The following is a 27,877-nucleotide window of genomic DNA, read 5'->3' on the forward strand; positions in this document are numbered from 1 at the left end:
ACATGTGTTACACACACCTGCGTTTGTGATTCTAACAAAAGTACATTATTTAAAAGAGATTTACAATTGAAACTTTCCTGTAAGCATGAGAAATATTTTAATATGAAAATATTCAAAAGTAAATAACACCTTATATATATATATATATATATATATATATATATATATATAGAGAGAGAGAGAGAGAGAGAGAGAGAGAGAGAAAGTGAGAGAGAGCTTATTTGTTTTTGTTTTGCGATATTTTTTGAATGAATTCATTTATATATACGAAAGGGCATTTTTACCTAAATGCGACTAGGGAATAATTTTCCCTTGAACTAATTTTGGTACTCCCAAATAGGGAGCGGCATTTGTATTATTTTTAAAATATAATTATCCACTGACACGCGTTTCGTGAAGAGTCAGGACAACGAAACACGTTTCATTAGATAATTATATCTTAAAAATTATATATATATATATATATATATATATATATATATAAATGCTAAATAATCAATCAACACTAAAGAGTAATGAGATGGATGTTTGCGAGTTTAATTGTGAGAAACATCATGTGAAAATTGAAAAAGCTCCACACACTACCAAACTAAAACCAACAAGCGATTCATAAGCCATCGATTCTCCATCCTTTGTCAGAAACATCGCTCATGAAATGTGTATTCTACAGGGCAAAATAGGGACGTAGCGATAATCACGAGTTTGCCAAAAACATAACCGATAGAACATTTTCTATCTTTGTGACATTTTTTCATTGTGTATTTCTTTCGATAAAACACGTTTATGCCTTCATTAGTAAAGAAGAAATAATTCTACACTCAGACATGTTCTATTCCAATCCAATGTGTCCCGTTTTGGGGAGCTGAACTAGTGTCTAACTCTATCCTTATCAGTAGACAAAGTAGACACATTTGTAGGAACTGTCACATAGAAATTATTGTCTTTCAACGCATTTATCCGTGTACATCAAAAAAGTCTGAGGTTTTATTTACTGAAATATTATAAAAAAAAAAAAATCAAAAAACAATCTAAGATGAGAATACGAACGAAACGGACGAATTTTTATATTCTCCCCGAAAACCTTCACCACATGAGTGAGAACAGAACTTCCGTTTATGGGGGATGGAGCGATTGTTCTGTGGTGTCAACATACGCGTGGATTAACAGTTTCTGCTGCTAAAGATGTTTAAGTGCTATACGTTAGGTGTGTTTTTTTTCAGCCTTCCACATACAGCGCCTGGTATTCAAACAATTTTTATACTATATCTCGTCTTTTCTATACTTGGTTAGTGAGTTTGGAATCTTTCTAGACTGAGATAATATTTTTAGAGCTGGATTTTACCCACATAATTAAACGACCTTGTGCCTAACATTTCTAGGGGGGTAACTAGTAGATATTTAACCCCCTCTCTGCCAAATTCGAGAGGATGTAACAAAAAGGTCTGAACGTGGGGATTTAAAATCCAACGCAGGTGTGTGTGTGTATGTGTGTGTGTATGTGTGAGTGTGTGTGCTGTGTGTGTGTGTGTGTGTGTGTGTGTGTGTGTGTATCCTGAACACATTAAAATACCTGGAGAGTTTTGTCGCTATTGCAAGGTAGGGAAACCTTTGTGATTAGCAATACAATCACCTCTTTACGAAAAACAGGGAGATAAAGCCTAAGGGATTGGATTTCGTAGATCTGTACAGACTAATGTTCAACTAATGCAAGATATCCACCTACTTAAAAATGACGCAGAGTTGTCGGATTGATTGTGGAAGACGTATCCTCGACTTCCTACGAGCAAGTCTACTCAGCCGATGGCAGGCGAGACATGTGAATAAAAACGGTTAGGTTTACGTATTTTCATTTCGGTGACGTAACGAGACAACTTTGTAGTTCGAATGATTCAAAACGATTCAAATTATCAATCCTCGTTTAAACACTATGGAAAAATCGTCTATATTTGTTTCTGTATAATTTTCTCATTTCTTTTATTGATTGACTATTCATTCGTGTTTTTATTATTATTTTTGATTTACTTTTTCTTTCGATTTCCTTCTCGCATATTTATGTTTATAGTCAGTGACTTCCATCAGGCCAGCTTTTTGTTTAATTTCTCTTAAGCAGATTTGGTGCATTTGTAAGATAACACCTTCAACTAAATCACTGTCCCCTTCCGTCACCCACAACGAATGAGATTCTATTTTTAGGTGATTACGTGTAAACACGTGTCGGAAAATAGTTTTAAAATCAGATTTATGGATTATTTTAGTATAAAGGTATAACGCAGATATTCCCCTGTTTCTGGGCCATTCTAACTGTTTAAAGGTCGTTAATTAAAAGTTTCGTCCTCATTAATCGTAAGTAAGCCTAGCAAGATTGTAATACCACAATCGATCACCGCAAAAAGTAAAGCATTTTACTCAAAGTAAACGCATCGAATTATTTCTCTCATAGCTAAAATAACTGAATATAAATAAAAATAAAATTAATAACTAACATAAAAAGCGAGTATGATACGGTAATAAAAAAATGAGATTATTTCATGTTAGATTTATATTCGAGACAGATAGCCCACTCTACTTCTTAATTAATTTTCTTTTCTTTAAGTCTTTCATTGTGTTCACACGTAATAGCCTAAAAAAGAAGAATATCTCCTTTTTTGTTATTGGGAGAGTGGAGATGAGTCTCTACTTAATCCACAATAATACCACTATTAAGATTTTCACCACGAGTCATAAAAATACATATATATATATATATATATATATATATATATATATATATATATATATATATATATATATATATATATATATATATAATAGTGTAGTCGTACGTCTGAAATTTTGGTCTGCACGATACCCAAGACGGCCGACTTGTAACAACGTGGGGATGGAATTTCTTTTCCCCAAACGAAAACACGAGGTCTACCATGTACAAAATTAACTTTTTATTAGTAACATCGAATGCACATAACATCTGACGACTTGATGAGGAAAAGGAGACTTTTGTGAACACATAAAATCATAAAATTGCGATCCCATTAATAAAACGGCTGTAATCAAGAAATCCAACACGAAATAAACAAAAATTATGAAAAAGAAAAAATGTCTTTATATATATATATAAAATTATTATGTCTCGGCAGTCGTGTGAAAAACATATCTTATTTTTCTTTTATTAATATTATTGGAATTGTCCCTTTTTCTTTTCTTTGTACATATTTATGAATTATTCCATGGATTTCGGCCTTTTGGATTATTTTGGATCATCTTCGGAAAGCAGTAGAATAGAAATAAAACATCTGTTTAGGGAAGTTTATTTGCGTTCTCGCTTCGTCGGGCAGATTGTGTATGGTGGTATATGTGTACAAACAAACGAACACTATTATTTATTATAAAATGAAGTACTATATACTCTAAAATGTTTTTTTAAATAATAATTCAGTAAGAAATTACAAGGTATTAAAGTTTCTTTGTATATATTTTAACATTTGTTAATGAAAAACAAAAAATAAATTCCTTTATATACTAGGAAGTCACTTCGTGAGCCTTCAAATTTGAAAGAAGGTTGTAAGTCAGTACACTGTATTATGTAAATGTCTTGCTTTGGGATCCTCACATATAAAAACAATATATTTGCATCTAATAATTATATAAATACAGGGCTTTTCAGAAGTTTAGTTTTGAAATCATAGCAGCAATCAAGCGTTGCCAGGAGGCAGGGTGTGTTTCCGCTCTATTTTGCTTTTTCAAGTAGAATGCCTACACTTTTTGACGTGACATCATCCTCACTATTACTTTCTAGCAATCACCTACTCATGCCCTGTAAGGAGCGGGAAAAGATTAGAAGAGCTTCTTTCCGGTTTCCTCAATTTCGGGTTAGCCGGCAGTGCCAGAAAAATGCTAATCTTCTTGAACTCCGTCGAAAACCGTTTTTTTTAACGTTAAACGTGATGTTGGCATTACAATTTCATTCCCAGTTAATTATAATGCGACAAGGTTTTACCAATAAGAAAATTATTAGTCTCAAATGATTAACGGAATATGCCTTTTGGTTTGGCAATATTTTTCTGTAAGAAACAGAAATTAAATTTGCCGATATGTTAGACCAGAAGACACGTTTTCCCTATGAAACTAATTGAAGGAAAAGCACTGTCTTGAAAGACCATTCTACCGAAATCTTTTGCTCATCAGGACATTTTTATTTTAAAAGAGAAAAAAAAACATTAGAAGGCTCTAGAAGATTAATAGAGTGATTCTACTGAAAGGAAAAGCATTTTTAAAGACCCCTTTTAACATACTTCTTTTCTGTCAGGTTTCTCTATATCATTATTTCAAAAGAATCAACATATATTTTCCCGGTTTTATTTATTACTATTATTTGTCGTTTCAGATCGATAGAAATAATCCTAGAATTAGTCCTTGAATTAGAGATCCCTTTTTTGTATGTTCTATTTTTTATTATATAATTGGTATTTTAGGTTAATTGTAACACCTTTTGGCTTTGGGAAATAAAAGCAATTAAGCATTTTTGTTTTTTCAACTAGCAAGACCCGTTAACCAACGTTGCCCGGTGGAAGCATCCTCCTTTCCTCTCGTAGAAAAAGTAAAGTACAGTTGTTGTTGCTGTTGTTATTTTCGCCTAACACCCAACCTCCTCATGGTAAGAACGGCTTTCGGAATAGACACCCCGACCTTCTCATGTTAAGAACTACCTTTGTCATGATCACCCGCAATAGCTCCATGTTAAGAACAGCTTTCAGAATAGATACCCAATTTTGGTAGTTGGGTGACTGTTAAAATATTTGCCACAAATTTAACCTTGATAAACGCTGTCAGGATCCTAACACGTAAATACTATGAGCCAACAATGAAATTTGGAGGTGGTAGTGTCGTACGGATATAATTAGATTTGTTCTTCGCTCATGTGTACTGATTTGGCGGCCAATGTTATAAAGTGCATAATACAAGGCTTTATATCGCGAAAACTACTTGTAGCCGTTAAATATAAATGAGATTTTCTTAATCAGCATAGTGGAAAACGTACAAAGTCGGTATCTTAAACGAAATTAAGTGGGTGTAGTTTTGGTAAAAAAAGTTATCTTGAAAAACAATCGGTCTATAATCAAACATGCCCTCTTATAAAAACAATAAAGTACAGTTGTTGTTGTCGTTGTTGCCCAACCCCAACCTCCTCAGGATGAAAACGAGTTTTTGAATAGACACCCCTAACCTCCTCCTGTTTAGAACGGCTTTCGGAATGGCCACCTGCAACATCCTAATATTAAGAACCGGCTCCCAGAAAAGACACCCCATCCTGTTAGTGGGGGTGGGTTTTGCCAGAATAATTGATCCAAATTTAACCTTGATAATCGCTGTCAAGATCCCTGGTTTTTTTTTGGGGGGGGGAGTAGGAATATCTGCGCGATGTGCATATGTATCGAAAAAGATGGAAATAATAAAAGAGGAACATAAAGAGGAAAAGACCGTTATAAAGGAAAAAGGGAAAAACAAACAAAATTGATTTAATATTTGTAAAACTACATTTCGTGTAGGAGTGCGGTCATATTTAAAAGGTTTTAATAAGAAGGTATTTAATCCGGAATAATAGAGTTGCACTCTCTCAGAAAATAAGAATTACCGAAATTTCAGAAGGGACAAATAATTGTTTTCAAATCGTAAGGTAAGTGTATGCCTATGAGTGTATGATCCAGTTACGGAGGGTGCCAGGACAATATAGTTATAATGTGTTTATTTCTTCCCGGACTTTACTGGGGGCGGTGGAAGGACTCTAGATACAGAGGGAATATAGGAAATACTTCGTCGGAAGATGTTGCGATTGTGATGATGTTATTACTAGGATGAGATTAAGGATTTTCTTATAACGACTAAATGTATGTAAAATGTCGCTCTAAAGTTACATAAGATAGTGGCTAATAATCTAGATGTAATATATTTTTATGTGGCATATGTTGTTGTAAACCTACGTTATTTTGGTCCAGAGGAGGACTTTTACAATCATTTCATTGTTTAGGAAGTAAAACTTTACTAAATTTATATACTTTTCGGGTCTAGTTATCATTAGCTCTTTTTTTTATATTTGCATCTCTTTTGTTTATTACACCTTTGTCTTTATTCACAAGCACTTTGTTTCATTTTCTTCTTTCCCATTTTTGTAAAGATTTGTAACACAAAAAACGTATTTTGGTAATGAATACGGCAAGATAAACAGAATACGTCGAACGAAACAGCTTTTACAAAAATACGTTAAAAGAAACAGCATTTTTTTTTTAACGAAAGAAATTATTTGTGATTTAATTAACGTTGTTTTCTCAATACTGATGTCATATACATTTTAACGAGAAAGTTAATATTAGTTTTGGAATTGTGTTATGCTAAAAATATACTAATCTGTTTAATTAGTTATATTTTAAATGTCACTTACCATGTGCTCCATATCTTAACAAGGATTTGTTTATTTTCCTCTGAGTTATTTTTATTTACTCCTTCTCTCTTCCTCGGCATTTGTACTCATTCAAAGTAGTAAAGAAATGAAAGAATAGAATGTAGACATAAAATATCATTTAATCAATAGCGAGATTAAAAAGAAGTTTAGGAAGAGATATCGCGAGCAAAAAGCAACTAATGTTGGATATTTCTTTATTATTAGCGCTAGGACAACAGCATATTTTATTACAAAGGAGTCACTACTTATCTAGACCCAGAGGCCACTCAAGGATAAGGGTTAATAAATGTATAGTGGTCAATGGGACAGGGACATAGTAATTGTTAGTAGTGGAAATTTTGTAAATTGGTTTATTTAACGGCTCATCAAGAACTTGTTTACGTTGGACTTGAAGACGACAATATTATAGTCAGCCGGAAAGCAAGCAAATGGAATAGAGTTCCACGGGTGTAGGTGCTCATCTGAGCTCCAATCCCTCGTCCCCCTTCGCCAATCTTTCACGAGAAACACCCGTCTGACTGAAACTACTGTCAATAATTTCCCCCATTCTTTATCTGTGCCTAAATCCAAACGTAGATTCCATGAGCAAAGCTTCTTTCTTAGAACTGCACGCCAGTGAAACTCGCTGCCGCCTGCCTGTTTCCAACCTGACTACAACATGGACGTCTTCAAGTCCAACATGAACAAACTCCTGACAAACCGCCCCCTTAAGTAAGACACTCTATCAACACCCCCAATACTAATGATTACTACAATACTATCTCAGTAATTACTGTACACGCAATAACCCTTATCCCTGAGTGGCCTTCGAGCCTTGATAAGTGGTGAACCCCATGTAAAAAAAAAGAAGTTATAAGAAAAAAGCTGTGTTCATAGATCTACGTTTGGGTGTAGGCACGGGTAAATTGGGGGAAATTATTGATAGTGTTTTCAATAAGACGAGTGTTTTTCGTGAAAGTTTGGGGAGGGGGGACCATAGATTGGAGCTCAGACGAGCACTTGCCATGAAAATAACGATAAAACAGGATCGCAACGTCTCTTCTGTAAGAAAGAGGTTCTTTTCATTGTTTTGACTCTTGAGTGTTCATTTGTTGATATCATATGCTTTTGTATAGAATGATGTGGTTCTCGGTTGATTAACTGTGTCTAACTGTGTCAGATATATACTTGAGAGTCAAAACAATGAAAAGAAGATGCTGTTGTCATGGCTGTATTAATTATCTTTTTTAAGATTTCATAATCAAACAGATAGCTGAACAAACTTGTCACCTTACATTGGTTCAATTAATATCTTAATGATCAATTGATATATTGCTGATTAATTTGAACTCTAAACATGCGAGTTTAAAAATAACAATAATGTTAACAAAAGACGAAATAAACGTAATTAAAAAGATCCCCGTGTGAATGATATGATATTAAAGCAGCTCAGGATATGAAGCCGTAATTTAATGACTACATTCTACGAAATCATACAATTTTCCCAAGAAATGAACAAATTTCTATTGTTAAATTTAAAATAATGCTATTTTACAGAATTATCCTTATTATGAAAATTTTTCACTTTTTAATAAATATGCCGTCAATATCGATATCATTTACAATTAAGCAATATATTTTGAAGCAATTAATCAAAGCAATTAAGCTTTAATAATAGATTAAAATTAACCCTGTACGAGATTACCTGAAATATATTCGCTCAATCTTCGATTGGCAAGTTCATATTCATGTAATTTACTTGTTTTATGCATTGTCCCGAAAATAACGATTGAATGAAAAATGGAAAGAAAACGTTCCTTGAAAGATATGCGAAAGATTTAAAATTCGAATATCTACACACACACACACACACACACACACACACACACACACATACATATATATATATATATATAAATATATATATTTCAGAATGTATATATACATATATATATACACATATATATGTATGTCTACATATATACACATATACATACACACACACACATATATATATAAGTGTCTGTCTGTGTGTGCATCTGAGTATCTGTGTATGTGTGTGTCTGTGTGTGTACATTCCCCTACGCAATAACTCTGTCAATTTTAAGTCTACAGACTCGAAATTTGATATACAGGGTACTGAGATTTGGGAACATCGATGTGATCGGTTTTCGGCCAGAAATTTGACGATTAAGGGGTCAAAGTTCAACGATTTGACCTTTGAGAACTCTTGCAAACTCCTCCGACAATTTTCGGTCTAAACACTTGAAATTTTAGATATAGGTTCCTTAGATCTAACTTAATAACCTGATTTGAGCCCAAAACAATAAATTTTAAGGGGGCATAATAGGGGTGAAAATTGAAAGAATTGACCACCTTTTTTTTCTCATGGAACACCAATCGAAAATCGAAATTATTGTTTAAAGGTTAAAAATAGTGCAGTAAACATTAATAAATCTTTTTTTATCAACAAACAATTTGTCTTTATAACAGCTTTTATTCGTTTGGAGATATTCGCTAAATTATTTTGCAGATGGTAGGCTCTATGTTTTAGCACTTTTTATGAAGTTTGGCATCTCTTTTGTTTATGAACATTTTTGCATTCTCACTCTTTTCCCTAGATATGACCACAAGATTTCAATGGGATTTAGGTTTGGGGATTAAGGTGGGCACTTCATTTCTTTTTCGAAAGCCAACCCATTGAACTTTTTGGTGTATTGCATTAGGCAGTGTCTTGTTGGAATATCACTTGAAATGTTGTTATAAAATATTTTAGTCAAAGAAGTTTTGGAAACCTGATCAAGCATGTTAGTATAAATTGTGGGGAGTTTCCTGCTCTTACATATGTACAACTGTCCAGTGGCTGACGAAGGGACGCAACCCAAGGTCATCACGCTTCTACCTCCAAATTTGACAGTAAGGACCACACAATCAGAATGAAACGCCATTCCGTTGCTACGGCGAACATAAACAACCCAGAGGTAACAAAAGTTTGATGAATGAGAATTTACTAAAATTTTAGAATGGGTGTTACGGATGAGTATTCACATAAAAATTCCAAGTGTTCCTTTCAAAACTTGAGGAAATAGAAGCTGTTAATCCATCTACAATTACTTTTATCAGATCAAACAATTTTGGCCCAATCATCAGGTGTCCAACTTTCATGTTTCTTTCTATTTTTTGTAAATTCTGGTCTTTTTTTCTTGTTGGTCTCTTCCTTGCTTTGCATCCTTGTAATTCCGTTTCTAATGACTCTTTTCTCACTGTTCGAGCTGATATGTTTTTGTTTGCATCCTCACTAAGTTCGGCGGCGAGCTCTGAAGTACTTTTCTCTTATCTGTAAAGGGATGCTGTTTTGAAAGATCTGTCTTCCCTGGCAAGAAATTTTTACGGCTTTGTATTTGAAAGACTTTCTTTCCATGTACGTTTTGATCATTGTTCGAATTCCTTTCCTTAAACATTCCTTCTTCCTGGCAATTTCTACTTGAGAATATCCTTAATCAGATGAAGCAAGAATGTATGCCCTTTTAATCTCTGAAAGCTGCTACTTTGCAACGATTCTCAATTAAATATACTATTATAGCACTCACAGGAACGAAATGTTATCTGAAAAATACGAAACAACTTATAGTATGGCAATGAATCGTTTGGACTATTGGAATGAATTTAGTATGAAACTCATCTAAAAGTTTTGAAAGAGGCTTAAAAGTAAATAAATACTAAAATCTACTGTTAAATAGTTTACATTTTCTCTCAGTTGTTCTCTATACAATTCTTAAACTTTTAATGCGTAGGTTTAAACTATTATCTCAGTTGTTTACCGGTATTTCATTATTTCGACTATATATATGCATATATATATATATATATATATATATATATATATATATATATATATATATACGCACACACGCACGCATATGTTTGTCCTTCCCGACATGGGTAGGGTTAAAAAAAACTGTTCTCTTTTTCGTATGGTCGATGACTTTTTCTTTTCTTGCATTATTACTTCAATATCCTGAAGATGTCCTCTATAATAGGGACGAAACGTTGATTATTTTAATAATTTCATTCGGTTTTTCTATTTTTCTCAAAACATATATATATATATATATATATATATATATATATATAAAGCAAGGTTATCAGCTGTTGCCCGGAGGTAAATGAGGAACAACGAATGTTCTACACTTCCAGTACTTATATTGTCACTGAACTCTGTGAAATCAATAACTTTTCATTCAAATCAATTGATTAGCAGTGCTAGTCGGGGACCCAACGCGGTGCATTGGAAGTGAGTTTTACATGTCTCTCTGCAGTGACTAGCTCCACAATACATTGTAGGTTGCATTGCAATCTAGATAACCTATTGTGGATGCTATAAAATTTTATATGATGTCTTTATTTCTTGTTTTTAAATACCAACTCAAGTTGATCAATCGTGCTCTAAATGCTAGTATTTTTTCTGAACGCGTCTTGGCGTATCTTTGGAGGAACATTAATAACAATTTTAAAATATGGGATAACCATACATCTTACTGATTATATTGCTAAATCAGAAATGTTTTAAATTTTTAACATTAATCAAAGAATGTGGTGACAATATAAATTAATTTAGAGATCTTTGTATTTAGAGTAATATGCTTTAATATCTTATAATATTTTTAAGATAAAGTTTCAAAACATAAGTAGTGAATACTAAAGTAAAGAGAAATATTTTGTAGAGTAAAACTGATGAGTTACTGTTTCCGTTCTGAAAATAAACGTACGGGCCATGTAAATCTAAAACGACATTTTAATGCCATAACGTATCATTAATGTTTACATAAATATCGATGAATGTTTGTTAACTTATACTGATTACCGTATCAGACATTTATACATCTCACCAAAAAGTAATGAATAGATTCCCGTATTTGTAGTAATACTCCTGTTAGTATCCTTAGACATATATGAAAATATGTGCGATATCTATTGTTCACAAGTCACAATGCAATCTCATTATCGCTATGTAAAATTTTGCCGTGATATGTACTTGTAGCGTAAGATGGGATAAATCATATGGAGAAAAATGTTGTTGCTACTTTCTCTTTGAGGACGACATTAAGAGAAACAGATACGTCAGAATAAATGAATAATTTTCTGTAAAGTAAAAATTCTTCTTTTTTTAATTTTCTTCCTTTGAAGATTTTAACACTCGGTATCGGGCAGCCAAACCAGCTGCCAACATTGCCCTGCGTTTTATTGAAACCAACCGAGAGCTCTTTTTAGTATCCTCATCGTTCCCTTAAGTGCAATTGCCTGGATCTCTTTTGCACTTGGTTCACCAGGAATATTAGTTAGGTAGGATTTCAGGTTCTTCTTCATAAGCCCTGTGGCACCTATGATAACTGGTATGATTGATATCTCTCTAAGATTCAAGTTTCTTTTCATATCATACATGAAACCTTGACATTTAGTCTGTTTCTCCCTTTCAGCTCTGTTTCGTCCTCTATTATTAAGGACACTCACTTCAAGCAACGTTGCCACTCTCTCTGACATATTCCATGTCATTCTGTGTCACGTTTGACGACAGCATTTTCAAGGTAGGTGACTGATTAAGTATTACATGGTTGTAATGTATGGTATATAATCGTTTCCAACTGTTCTTTCTATTTAAAGGTAAGAGTATTCCTTTTTTGCCTATCTCGTTGCAATAAACTAATAATAACTGGTATGATTGGTATCTCTCTAAGTTTCTAGTTCCTTTTTTTTTTTCATTTTTCTTTCTTTAAAGATTGTAATGCTGGGTATGGGGCAGCCAAACCAGCTGCCAACATTGCCCCGCTTTTTATTGAAACCAACCTAGAGCTCTTTTTAGTATCCTCGCTGTTCCCTTAAGTGCAATTGTCTGGATCTCTTTTGCATTTTGTTCACCAGGAATATTAGTTAGGTAGGACTTCAGGTTCTTCTTCATAAGCCCTGTGGCACCTATAATAACTGGTATGATTGATATCTCCCTAAGATTCCAATTTCTTTTCATATCATACATGAGACATTGGTATTTGGTCTGTTTCTCTCTTTCAGCTCTGTTCAGACCGCCATCATTAGGAACACTCACTAATGTTTTTCTTCGTGTCGTTTGAAATAGTGATTGTGTTGACGGGAAATCATTTTCATGGGAAACTTTCAGGTATCTGTTTTTAATCGTTAAACCCAGAGGGGCAAAAATCGAGATCACAATATTCTACGGCTGCATATCTAGAAATCTGTGCTGTTAGACTTGGCACAAAAGGGAAAAGAGGGAGAAAGTAGCTACGCTACGTCTTGAACTCAGTGTCTCTAATGGTGTTTATTTAAACAGAACTGGAAGGGGGAGATAATTACATACTTTTTAATGCACTACTTAAAAGGGAAATAGAATCTGGCGATTATTTTCAATCTATTAATCATAGTGATATTAATATTAATATTAATTCAATCTATTATGTTTATGGCTGGTATCATAAGAAAGACTTTCAAAAACTATCTTTCTAATATATCCGCCAAAACAAGTGCCAGGACGATACAATTTCAAAGATAAAAATATTGAACGAAAAATAAATACAATTTTAGTTACACAACCTCACTTTTTTATTTTTAAGTAATTATTTAAAAAAAAAAAGTCCTATTACAAATTTACAGATCTGCACTAATAATTACGAAAACAAATTTTAGCGATGCCCATTATTATATTGTCAATAACATTGTAGAACAATAACCAATAAGAAATTGACAAGATTAATTTGCCAGTTTATTAGCTATAAGAAGTGATCTTTTGTGTACAAGATGTGCCTGCAGGTAGGCTTGATTTCCCTTGGTACAAGTTTATAAGTGTGAGGCATTCATTACTAATTATGTAACTTAACTTGCTAAGAAATTTATCTTCATTGAAATACTTGCGTAATTTACTATGAGCAAATTCAAATCTTGTGGGATCCATTCTGTTTTGTATTAATAACATTGGCCATGTTAAACACTTGCAAATGTACTCCAGTACGAAAAGAAAAAAAACAACTCGTAATGAAATTATCGGTTGATACAAGCAGTAATTACTAGGATTGTGATAACAGCATATTCTTTTCATTCTTTTGGCTCTCAAGTATATATCCGACACAGAAAGACAAAGTCAATCAACCGAGAACCACATCAGTCTATATAAAAACATATAAGATATTAACGGATATATACTCAAGAGTCGAAACAATGAAAAGAATATGCATTTATCACAGCCCTAGTAAATTCCTGCCTCTGACTTGTGCAAAGTTGTACATGAAGCCTCCAGTTATCTCCAAAAGGGTAAAATTCGTTATCAAGGCAATATTTACTATAATTGTTTCCCTCTGTATTCTTTGGTAGGAGTTTGGACATTTTGTAGATCTCCATCAAATACAAAAACATTTTCTTCCATCGTAAAATAGGCAAAATGCTTATCCTAGAAAATGTAATCAACTAATATTATGCATTTGCATCAATATTTCGTTTTCCTTATAAACCTGTGTCTATCGTAACACATTTGTCCATCGAAGTTGCATTTAGTACGGTGTAAAGTGTCTGTTCCATCGATCCATACATGAAAACGTGAACCCTAACGTAAACCTAACCTAACCCTAACCATGACACTAAGTTATACCGTATATAAAATCTAAATAAAACTATATCCATATTGTAAGAATTGAAATTGATTTGACTTACCGGGAGTAAGTCGGAGGGAAGAAAAGACACTGAACTGCTGTTTGCCGTTACTTCGAAACTGGTTGTCTATTTCCTACTAAGTTAAATAGACATTCTAATCTCGTTGGAAATCACGTTGCAATTCTCGCCACTGAGAGTTAGTATGTATAAGAGGCGTTGTCTCACAACGGGTTAGTGATTAGTTAAGAACCTAGTTACCTAGCTTGCTGGTCGGTTGGCGTCTCTTAGACTGATTACCTCGTTACTGTTGTTCGGCAAACGTTACCAGTTAATTGTTACCTTTACAAGAAAAGACTGCTTGTAAGCAACGTCACCATTTCGTTGCAAGCCCTTACTGCCTTTTCTTACACCCCCCATCTTCTTGTTGGTGAAATAATCCCGACAATATCTAGACAAGACTCAGAAAATTATTTAAAGTCGATGTGTGCATGATACATAAAGAATGTAGCTATATTTTTGCAAAATTATTTTTTTTATTTTTCTTTAAGTAGCGAGGCGCTTCTACAAAGGAAAAATGCCTTTTTGATGCTTTCCTATAATCGACCATAACCGAATTTTACTCTAATCTAAGCATGAAACTTCCTGTGTTAGGTTATTTTCGGATATTAATAAAATTAAAAGGGTCGATATTCCATAAAGCAAACCACATATAGATTAAGTGTTTACATAGTCCTAAAACAGTTTTAAAACACTTACTATCGGTACCGCAAAAAGTTGGACGATCGTAATATATTTTTTCTCGTTGTCATATTATTTCTGTGTAGTTTTGTTCGTTCTTATGGGTAATAAATTCACTGGAAAGTTACTGAAGCATGAAGTCACTATGGAATTTATATTTGCTACTTACACCGAACTAAAAATGTGTCACAAGCTCATTTTGCAAAACAGCGCTGGAAGTGCTTTGGAAAATGTTCAACGATGTCGTTTTTAAAAGGAAATTGTTTATTTTATATATGCTCAACCTACTTGTCGTTTTCAACTTTTTTTCGTAATTTCTATTTTGTTTTTATTTTTTATAATTTATTACAGCTTTAAGCTGTTAATCTTGATTATTGTTTTTTTGCTTTTATCGCCTTTTATTATATTTTTGTCAGTATTGTTGGTATTTTAAACTCTTTTTTACCGTGTGTCTTCATTTCCGGTTTGTTTTCCTTTTTATCTCCTCATTTCATCTTTTTTTATGCCTTTTCTCGTTTATATGCTATTTTTTATACGAATCTATTTTTATATTCTTTTCTTCATTCGTTTACTATTTTAATTCGTTTTCTTCTATTTTACATCTTGCTTCCTCAACATACTTTTTTTTTTAATTTTCACCCCAAAAAAAGCACATTGCAACTTTGATGAAGGTGGCTACTTCGGGACAAGATCAAAGTGTAGTATCTGTTCTTCAGATGCTGCACTTCTATTTCTTGTTCTCTTTCGGTGGAGGAGAAATCCTTCACGACTGAGACAATTTTTATTTTTGTACCTTTTCCCCACGTTAAAAACGACCCTGGTGTCTAACTCTGTCCCGTGGGGAGGCATAGTAAATAGGTACTATCAGGGACATTAGTTACAAGGGTACTATGTGGGGAGTTGGGCAGCAAGATGCCTGTTTACATTACACTTGAACGTCATCATGTCAGTACCTTTGGGGAAGCAGGGACCCGGAAGGGAGTTCCAAAATCTAGTAGTTTGGGGGAAGAAACTACTGGACTAGAAAGCTCTCTTACATCTAGGAATATCTACTGTGTAGGGTGAGATTTAGCTGCTTGTCGGGTTTGTCGGGAGTATTTACATTGAGAGGGTACAAGTGCTTATAGTTCGTCGTTCCAACTTCCCTGTAAACCTTAGGCCGAGGAGTATCTGTGCTTCACTTTAACATACTTTTTTCTTTTATTCTCAGCAAATTGCCTTTATTCATTGGTGTGTTTATTGAAGGTTAAGATGCTTAATAGCGGTACGATCCACCCTCTCTTATGTCTTACTTACTCGTTCTCTCCATGTTTTTCTCTCTCTCTCTCTCTCTCGTTTACTAATCGTCCAACCGGCCGTATTTACCCAGATAGGTCCAGCGGTGCACGGGAGACAGAAGCATAACTCATTTTCCCTGGGTTTGGAACATCGAGCTCCATTGAATAATTGACTATTTTAGACAAAAGAGATGTCACTCAGTTCTTCCCTTGATATCCACTGGACTTACAATGAGGCGTTTAATTAAAGAGTAACATTAACCAATTACGCGTGTGACACAAGTGTGTATTATCGAAAGGAAAAAGCAAATTACAGGGTGGGGGTGAATTAAGCTAATAAAATGGCAGCTTTGTTGTCGAGAAAAATCAACATTTCAAATCCTGGAATTTTCACCTTGGCTGGAATATCAACCACAGGTGGATGTGATTTGATTTATTTGTTCAACGCAATATTGTTTATTTAACGGGTTTTCTACTAGATCTGGAGTTTCTTCTTGTTTTTTTGTTTTTTATCTAACTGGCAAAATTTGTATCTAGTCGCTAGCGTGTATTTTCATTTTTGGAAAATCCAATTATATCGGTTTTCCTAACACAATTATATTTTAAGACTACACCGCATTAATATTTATATCAAATATAGTAATAATAACACTCTTTCAAAACTATCTGCCGTCCATGTAAATACGTTGAAAAAATAGCAGTTGAGCATTTGAATAAAAAGATTAGATATCTTAAAATATCTAACTCAAGTTCTAAACTACTACGTTTTTTTTTAAAAGACTTTGCTTAAACTCTACATTTTCAATAGGTCAAAGGTACAACTTTTTCATAAACTTGTAAAAACTCTATTTACGGAGATATATTCTGGACAATTCTAAAGACATCAAACAAGTATTTATGCATATTTGATAATTTGTTTACAATTAGGTCACTTCATAAACAAACAAGGATATCAAACGGATTTCCCACCACGGTGTTTCTTTCCAATAACCTTTAATCTGCGCAAACGTTTACAATGGGACTTTTTCACGACATACTAGAACATGGTCTTCCTCGAATTCAATGTCTCATCATAGACTATTCTAATATGTAATAAATCTTTGTGTATTTCATGTGTTAATTTCAATCCTTTCATAATAGGGTTCATCAGGTTAAGTGATATTACACCCATCCTCGAATGGCTTTTCGGCCTAGTAGGTGCCTCATTAGTAAGAAATTAATGAAAAAAAAAAGAACGGTTACTTTATATTATGAAAAAAAAGGTTACTTGATATTTCTTTTATTTTAATAAAATATTATAAAGTGAATAACATGTTATAAGGTAAATGATAAACTTATTAATTATCGATTTAATTGAATTTATCTAGATTTATATTTCATGTAAGTATTTCAATCTAACTTTCAATGACCGCTTAGAAGGAGCCAATTTGATCGATATAGGTAAAGGTTTTAAAGCTTTGTATAAACTTCTAACGATTTGATCTGAACACGTATTGTTGAGTGTTATATGCATCATGACGAAGTCTTTACGAGACGATTTCTGAGTTGGTAAGAGATGGAGAGATTAAATGAGAGAGATGTATTTGCGAGAACAAAATAAAGAGATCAATTTTCTCGTATTCATGCACTCGATTAAATAGATCAAATTAAATTAATTTTGATTAAATGGTTTTTAATAGTTACTATCTGTGCTTTAAAGACAAAATCAACTGGGTAGCCATAAAGCAACGATAGATGATCGAGGCCACCCGCTTTACGGCATCTATAAATATAAATCTCACCTCTCTGTTTAAATGTATGTATGAATGTGTGCATGTATGTATGTTTGTATGTCTCGCTAAACTTTCGACAGAGGGGACGGATTTTCACGAGATCAGTATCATTTTTAAGCTCGACCCTTCGGACGACAAATCTCGAAAAATTGGCTAAAAACATTCATTCTTCACGTGGGCTCTTTTCTACAGGAAGGGGGGGTCACTTTTTTCGCCGATAATTTTAGAAGTAATCGCCTCTTTTCGATTGTATAGCTTAATTTAAACTTACGTCACTTCCAGTTTAGCGATGGGCGCTAAAGCTAACACGTCACGTTTTGGGTTTTTTTTTACCTCCTTCGCGGTACGAGTTCGAATCAGCCTGTTTACTATCACTATTTCTTTTTTGCATTCGAAATTTTCATTTCTTTCTTTTTTTATTCTTTTTTTGCTCCAACCAACATCCTTGCAAACACCTCCACTTTCGTTTCCGCCTTCGCATCACGGGTTCGAGCCTGCCTTCCTACTACTTTTTTTTGCTCATCACACACCTCCAAATACTGGGCAACGCCGGGCACCCAGGCTAGTATCGCTATGAAGCATAAGCTAATAGCTAAGTAATTAAAAGTTATAATGTAGAGTAACCATGTCGATCTAACACCTTCCGTGATGTTTTAGATTTGCTTTCAACCGATTTGCCATTCACCTGTTCGTTATCATTTAAAATGTGTGTGCGTACTAAGATAACCGTGCCAGTTAATCGGATTTTCAACAAAATATAAATAAACTAACGATCCAACATGTCGGAACGATACCTAAACTGATGTATATCGTTTCTTTATACGTCATTGACTTTCGACTTTTATCATGTTTTATATTTACAGAAGAGACAGCTTTTCTGTAGCATATGAAAACAAATGCTCTATTTATCGACATATAAGTGAAAATCGTTTTATTTTAACTGAAAGTGATCTGGACAAAAACGTAAACCTTCTGTTCGTACCAGCTCGTTTAGTCTTGACGAGTGGCAATCCTCTTATCACGATTTGCAGTGGATAAGTAAGATAATTTATGATGCGCACATGTCGTCTAACTAAAGAACGAAACTAAGCAACAGACAGCTTTTCATACTCAAACAAACACACGCAGACATGAACACTCGCACACACACACATAGTATATCACGTTTTAAGGGCGCGCTCAAAAGTAATATAATATGTGATACAACGCGATATAATATGTGATACAACGTGATATATGTGATGCAACGTGATATAATATGTGATACAACGTGATATAATATGTGATACAACTTGATATAATATGTGATACAACTTGATATAAGAGGTGATACAGCGTAATACATTATGTGATACAACGTAGTATACTATGTGATACAACGTAATATAATATGTGATACAACGTAATATAACATGTGATACAAACGTAATATAATATGTGATACAACGTAATATATTATGTGATACAACGTGATTTATGTGATACACGACGTAATATACTATGTGATACAACGTGATATAAGATGTAATACAACATGATATAAGAGGTGATACAGCGTAATACAATATGTGATACAACGTAATATACTATGTGATACAACTTAAGATAATATGTGATACAACGTGATATAAGATGTGATACAACGTGATATAAGATGTGATACAACGTGATATTCTATGTAATACAACGTGATATTCTATGTAATACAACGTGATATACTATGTCATACAACGTAATATAAAATGTGATACAACGTAATATACTATGTGATGCAATGTAATATAATATGTCATACAACGTGATATAAGATGTAATACAACGTGATATAAGATGTGATACAACATAATATACTATGTGATACAATGTGATATAAGATGTGATAAAACGTGATATTTTATGTAATACAACGTGATATAATATGTGATATAACGTAATATAATATGTGATACAACGTAATATAAAATGTGATACAACGTAATATACTATGTGATACAATGTAATATAATATGTCATACAACGTGATATAAGATATAATACAAGGGGATATAATATGTGATACAACGTAATATACTATGTGATACAACGTAATATAATATGTGATACAAAGTGATATAAGATGTAATACAACGTGATATAATATGTGATACAACGTGATATAATATATGATACAACGTAATATACTATGTGATACAATGTAATATATGTAATACAACGTGATATACTATGAATACTAGATGTACACGTAACCATTGGGTCACAGCCGCTACCACATTTATCCCACTTTGACTTTATTCGACAAATTATAAACTGTGACATATCTGTTAAGACATTATTTTTACATAATTTTAATGAGTCTCTTCACGTCTATATTTTGTTATTTCCTCCTTTTATCTTTCAATTATTATTATGTTGAAGTTTTATTGGCAATTCAATTTATTTGCAATTTTCTTTTAAATATGCGTCAATGCCATGTAGGAAATGGTAGCAACACTTTACAGAGAAGACATACTAGCCACGCGCTAGTCAAAATTTACCTTGGATTGTTGCCCGGTGCTGCATTTATTAATTCATTGGAAGACTATTCAAAGATTGAAAAAGCAGCCACTCCCTTCGTTTCAATCGAAATCGGTTGTCAGACAGGTTTATGTATTTTTCAAATAGTGCTTCATGCTGCAGAACTGAATATAGGTTCGGATATGTAGTATAATGCAGATTAAGGAGATTGTACGCTAAAATCAGATCACTGCGTAATCGTCGGCGCTCAAGTGAAAAAGGTTAAGACTTTTGAGTAGGCTACCATAATGTAGATCCAATAGACCCAGTAAGTAGCCAATGACTGACATCGCTCTGGATGCTGGATGTAACGTATTAGATATGGGAAGATGCCTGAATACTCTACATTTGCTGGAAGAGGGAGAAATAAATGGTCAGAAATGTACCAAGTGTTTGTTTACTAAAAAGGATATCGTCTTAGAAATAAGATTGTGCTTAAAAAGAAAACAAATATACTCTTTATTTTGTTAGCATCCTGGAGTTAATGTGTATATGGGTTAACGGACGAGCCGACCAGGAAGCAAAAATCTTTAATCTCGTTTACTCCTTGAAGAGAGCGTTGTAGTGGCCGAAAGTAAGAACCAAGTTGCCAGAATAGCCAACCATAATATAGTAGCATTTATCTACATAAAGGTCTTAATAAAATATTCTTATCTAGAAGCAGAATAATTTATTCTCATATAGAAAAAAACATTTATTTGCCTTTACATACCTGCTTCTGATATTACAAAGGCATTTATTTGCGTATCTGCCTGCGGTATGTACAGAATCACATAATAACAATGGCAAGCAATCTACGAATAATTAATGCAAGCAACAATAAACGTCGTCAATAGTTTTGTCTTCTCTTCGCCATCCTTACCCAAGGCACGCCTCCATGCTGGTCTAGCTTCGGCTAGCTCCTCCCACACATTCACATCGATGCCAAGGGCGATCAGATCCCGTTTGGCCACGTCCTTATAGCGCAGCACCGGGCGACCGCGGCTTCTTGTTCCATTTGCCAGTTCGCTATAGAGGATATCCTTAGGGAGACGGTCATCGGGCATTCTGCGCAGGTGACCAAGCCAACTCGATCGTTGGATCTTGAGTGTTTGGAACAAGGAGCAGCTGCCGGCACGCATTAGTACCTCTTCGTTGGTGATTCTATCCCACCAATTGATGTCCATGATATGTCGCAAGCATCGGAGATTGTAGACGTTCAGTCTTTTCTCGTGACGAGCATACGTGGTTCAAGTCTCTGCTCCATACAGTAGGGTACTCAGAACACAGCATTCGTAGATGCGGCATTTTGTACGAGAAGTGAGGTATTTATTTAATATGCTCTTTCAGGTAGTCGGTTGAAAGTAGACGCTGCTCTACCTATGCGCGTTTGTAGCTCCTGTTAAATGGATACTCCCTTGTTGATGTTGGATCCAAGATACGGAAAGTTCTCGACAGTCTCTAGTTCGTGGTCATTGGTGATGATTGGTGTTATGAGTTCTGACATAGTTGGAATGTTGCCCAGTTCGACTAGGGTGTCGATGTTCGGAGTGGAATTTAAAGCTGTGACTGTGATGTTGCGCGGTTCGCCATATAGTACTAAGTAGTGCTTCACCCATCGTTAAAGCTGTTTCGTAGGATAAATGATGAGCTCCCCTGTAGTAGATTTTAAAGGGCAAACTTTCTTTGCGCTCGGTACAGTTGCCTTGCGGAGTCCACGGTACATCACACGTAGTTTACCGCAGTCAGCATGAGTCTGGATTTCGTCGCAGAGGTTGTTCCAGTAGTTGTTTGCACAGTGCCGAGAAGCTTTCTGGAATTGACTGCGAGCCTCTTCCAGCTTGGACAGGGTACTCGCTGCGTGTCGGCCTGCTCACATAGCATGCTTGCGTGATACTTGTGAGCATCGTTTTTGGACAGTAGTAGAGGGTCAAAGATTTCTGCATTCCCCGCCATCCAGTCTTCGCAAGGCGGTCGCTTGGTTCCAAAGGATGTGACTGCAGCGTCATGCATCGAAGTTTGCAGGATTTCCTAGGATTTATCCAGGTTCACTGCTCCCCCTGGTGCAGAATCCCTAAGCTTATTTTCGAGTGCAGTGCGAAACGAACTGATGCTGTCGTTGTTCTTCATTACAGCTGTGTTGAGACTATGACGTGGCCTTAGCTTACGTGGTGCAGGTTTCTTGTTCGGGAGATCGAGTTGTGTTAGCACGAATGAGTGGTCAGTATCACCATCGGCGGAGTCGTAGGTTCTTGATCGTTTGACAGAACCGATGTCTCTTTTTCTACACAATACAAGATTCAATTGATGCCAATGTTTGGAACGAGGGTGTCTCCAAGAGGCACGATGACACATTTTTTTGTTTGAACCAGGTGTTTGCAATACAGAATCCCTTTTGACTACAGAGCTCCAGAGTTCTTTGACCATTTTCATTTATTTTACCAGTACCGAAGTGACCAATGATGTCAGGCCAGGCAGTATGGTTTGCACCGACTCTGGCGTTGAAGTCTCCGAGTACTAGTAGGTGATCGCTGGCTGGGATCCTGCTCAGTATTTCGTTGAGACAGTCGTAGAATTCATCCATGATCTTCGCTGGGCAGGGTTGGCGCATAGACTCTGATGAGGTGTACTGGTGTATCGGCGCAGTTGATCTTCAGTGTCATAATTCTCTCAGAAATACTGACCGGTGTATCGACTACATGTTCTCTGAGGAATTTGTTTATCACTGCAAGACCTTCATGGATACGTGTTTCTCTTTTGCTTTACCAGTCCAGAAGAAAGTGTAGTTTTGTTCCGAGATGGAGCCAGTTCCAGTCAATCTGGTCTTCTGTAGAGTAGTAATGTCGACATACAGCTTGGCAAGTTCACTGTCAAGTAATGCAGTCTTACGAAGGAGACCTTGTGCACAAAAGTTGAGATCCGAGGCATGGGTGTAACCCGAGTCGGAGAGTAGTCTTTGAATTGTGATTTTTAACAGGTGAATGATTTACGTCTGTGATTGCTTGACCACCCCATCGAAGCGGCGGATGTGACAGGGTAACACCTTACTGACCAGAGGTTGCCTGGTTTGAGGCGGGCGGTAGTCACCCACTGGGGCTAAATAGCCCCTACCACCGTTGCAGAGGATCCGAAGCGCCTGGTCGCGACGTCAATTTGACCAGACTGTAAACTCGTAACTATCTTCAACCGTTGCAAGAGCATGGGCGAAGAAACTAGCGCGTAACCCAAGCGGCACGAGTGGAACTTGACCAGAGCCGGTAGAACCCAAGAAAAGACAAGATCGATACGTTGGTACCGACTCCGGCTGCAGGAGATGGCTGTTGGCTCAGAAGAAGCTCATCCGACCTTTGATAGGTCTTGTTTTTGGCCCTGCTGGATGTCCCCACACCTTCCTCAACCAGGCGGGGGAGCCGGTTTAGTTGCCGACGACCAGACCATGAGGCAGCTAGAGACACATATTTAATTTATATTACTACGCTTGAAAGAGTGGCATTTATTCATATTGAATATTTTAATTATAGAAAAACTCGTTTTCTTTTTGTCCTCTCATTTTACCTGTAGAAATAGACATCAATCTGATAACGATGTATTTCTCTGACGGAATAACAACGATTTCTTTCCTTCGTTGCATATTACTCATTTGTGCATCTATTTCGATCTCAATTTTGTGGTACTATTTTCATTTATTCATAAGTATTTATTCTTTTTATTTATTTTGTCATTACGTGTTGTTTTATTTTGTTAATATTATATTCTACTGTTAGTGTGTGTTGCCCTCTGATAAAATATTTTTGATGCCCCCTCTTTATTTCTCTGATTTTCTTAATTCCATTTTTCCAACGTCCTGCTTTTTGCTCAACAGTGTTAATTCGCTGCTCTTTTATTTTACACAGTAAAAAAAAACTAGAAGACAATTAATCTCAACACTTGTGAGTTTCCTCAGTCATATCTAGTATATATATATATAAAGCTGAACGTCTGTGTGTGTCTGGTCACAAATAGGCTCCTATATGGTTGACTATTATAGAAAACTGATCACATATAATAATAATAGAAGATGTATCGAGACACAGGAATGCGTATATTTTATCTGGCATAATGATGATTCATTAAAATTGTGGAGTCTTCGTACGTGCCTTGTCCACAAACTATGGAAAGAAAAAAATTAAAACATTAAAAAAAACGTTTACAAGTGTACATAATAATACTCTGATAAGTATGTTTTAACTTAAATAGGGATAGTATAATATAATTGTGGGGTCTGCGTTCGCGCCTGGCCTCCATGGAATGGAAATAGGCACAAACTTTAATACATACTGTTCATATCTATCTGCGTAAGTATACTTTGATAATTCTGTTTCAGTTTGCAGAAATAGGGTATAATAAAATTATGGGGTGTTCGTTCGCCCCTGACCTCCATAGAATGGAAATATGTCACAAAGTTTAACAAGGTTTTTAAATATAGATCCACAGAATATTGTGATAAGTGTTTCAGTGTGAACAGGTATGATAATTAATTATGGAGTTTATCTATTTTATTTTTACTTTCATCATATTTGCCTTTGTTTTTCATACCCCGAAATTCGAAGCAATCTCTTTACAACCTTTCCTTTTCATAACCTATCATACTTTCATAAATCAGGCTGTAGGATGTTTTAGAACCCAGTAAACGACGGATACTTTTGCTAGTATATATATATATGTGTGTATATATATATATATATATATATATATATATATATATATATAAGGTTATATGGGAAGACGATTTACGCAACACGCATACGTAAGTATAAACAAACGCTCGCAACGATTGTTGCAAACACATCCAGTAACAATCATACGACAAGCGCTCAGATAAAGAGGCGATACCATCTGGAAACACTTCAAATAGAAAGCATACACATAATTATAGACTTATTAAGTATATATATATATATATATATATATATATATATATATATATATATATATATATATATATATAGTGTGTGTGTGTGCTTAGGCATGATAATTACAAAAGACTAAGATACATGTTTATGTATATAACAACTTAAAAGATGTATTATAATAATGTTTATAGCAACCTAAGTGCAAGTATGAAGCCTTTAGAAGAATTTTAAATAGGATGTCAAAATTGATTCGTGATGTGATACTCCGTTTTTTAACACTTATACGGCAGCTTGCTTAATATGTCATTATAATAAAATTAATAAACGTTGCCTTTCCCCTTATTATTGTTGTGGTGACCGTATTGATATAGGAGTTAAGACTGAAAAAAATAGAAGGTAACTCGGCTTTGAGGTTCGAATCATGTTGCTGAAAAAAATACCATTCCCAGGCAAGTACAAAATAAAAAATATGAGCTCAAAACATCAACATATACATTCACCTATCTCTTTATATATATATATATATATATATATATATATATATATATATATATATATATATATATATATACTAGCAGTTCAGCCCTGCTTTGCCCGGGCCCCATGTACTGATCAAACCTTGTCCTATGTGTCAATACCCTTTATGTAAAATTTCAAATGTTAAGACCTGAAATTGTCTGAGCAATTTAGTGGAGGTAATTTTTTAAAACTTTGACCCTAATTTTAACCCCTTAACATCTATTTTTTCGACTCAAATGTAATTAAAATGTTTGACCAATGTCCAAATAACCTACATCTAAAATTTCAAGTGTTTAGATCCAAAATGGACGGAGGAATATTGTCGAGTCTGCAAAGGTCTACTCTGTAAACTTTGACCTCTTAACAGCAAAATTTTCGCCCAAAATCTGTTTAAAATGCTTGCCGCATTACTGAATATCCGTTATGTAGAATTTCAAATGTTGAGACCAAAAGATGGCCGATTAGTTTGCTAGACACTTTTACCCTTGGCAGCTTGAATTTTCGACCCGACCCGATTAAAAAGCTTGCCCTATTTTTGAATACAGTTCATGTAAAATTTCAAATGTTTAGACCAAAATTAACAGGGTAATTTCGTAGAGACGGTAGAAGTCAATTGTTTTAATTTGACCCCAATTGTCACCCTTTAGCATTTATTGTTTTGGAATCAAATCCAATTAAAACAGATTGACCAATGTCCAAGTAACCTATATCTAAAATTTCAAGTCTTTAGACTTAAAATTGGCGGAGGAGGTTGGTAGAGGTTTCAATAGTAAAATCGTTGAACTTTGACCACGTGACAGAGAAGGTCTTAGCGTAAAACCGATTAAAAAGTTTCCCCAAGCTTCAATACCTCTTATCTCAAATCTTAAGTCTGTAGACCGAAAATTGACAGAGTACTTAGGTATGGAAATGTGCATACAAAGACACACACGAAGACAGTTTCACGTATATATATATATATATATATATATATATATATATATATATATATATATATATTCTAGCATTTCAGTCCGGCATTGCATGCGTATTTGGAGGTGTATGTTGAGCAAAAAAAAAAAAAATACGGTCAATTTATTAAAATTTGACCCCTATTATGACACCTTAAAATTTATTGTTTTTGGTTCAAATCATTTTATTAAGTTAGATCCATGTCCAAGAAACCTATATCTAAAATTTCAAGTGTTTAGACCAAAATTGTCGGAGGAGTTTGGTAGAGTTCTCAAAAGTCAAATCGTTGAACTTGGACCCATTAATCGCCAAATTTATGGCCGAAATCCAGTCACATCGATGTTCCAAATCTCAGTACCCTGTATATCAAATATCGAGTCTTCAGACTAAAAATTGACAGAGTTATTGCGTAGGGAAATGTGCACAGACACGCACACACACACAGACACTTTCACTTTTATAGATATACTAGCAAGAGTGTCCGGCGTTGCCTGGGTATTTGGAGGTATATGTTGAGCAAAAAAAAAGCGGTCAATTTTTTAACTTTGACCCCTATTATTATTTATTGTTTTGGACTCAAATCATTTTATTAAGCTAGATCCATGTCCAATGAACATGTATCTAAAATTTCAAGTGTTTAGACCAAAAATTGTCGGACGAGTTTGGTAGAGTTCTCAAAAGTCAAATCTTTCAACTTTGCCCCCTAATCGCCAAATTTTTGGCCGAAATCAAGTCACATCGATTTTCCCAAATCTCAGTACCCTGTTTATCAAATGTCGAGTCTGTAGACTTAAAATTGACAGAGTTATTGCGTAGGGAAGTGTACACAGACACACACATACACTTTCATTTGTATAGATATGCTAGCATTTCAGCCCGGCGTTGCCCGGTTGTTTGGATGTGTATGTTGAACAAAAAAAAAATGTGGTAGTACGAAGGCAGGCTCGAACCCGTACCGCAAAGGAGGAAAAGAACGGCTAAACCCTAACATCTATGCTGTTACGACCACCGCAAAACCGGAAGAAATATTGTCTAAAATTAAGGCTAGACAATCTAAAGGAGAGGATAACTTTAAAAAATATCGGCGAAAAAAGTGACCCCCCTCTTAAA

General features: G+C 34.7%; 1 long non-coding RNA gene across 1 annotated transcript in view; it reads left to right on the plus strand.

Annotated features, from left to right (window-relative positions):
* Positions 1–27,877, plus strand: part of LOC145283826 (uncharacterized) — a 365,091-nt gene that overhangs the window by 2,192 nt on the left and 335,022 nt on the right. Inside the window, exon 2 of the long non-coding RNA XR_013868765.1 lies at positions 11,911–12,018. This is a non-coding gene — a long non-coding RNA (uncharacterized LOC145283826). The remainder of the gene's footprint in view (positions 1–11,910; positions 12,019–27,877) is intronic.

Source organism: Euprymna scolopes, chromosome 8 (genome assembly GCF_053919585.1).
Source record: "Euprymna scolopes isolate OS-2025 chromosome 8, ASM5391958v1, whole genome shotgun sequence".
Lineage (NCBI taxonomy): Eukaryota > Metazoa > Mollusca > Cephalopoda > Sepiida > Sepiolidae > Euprymna > Euprymna scolopes.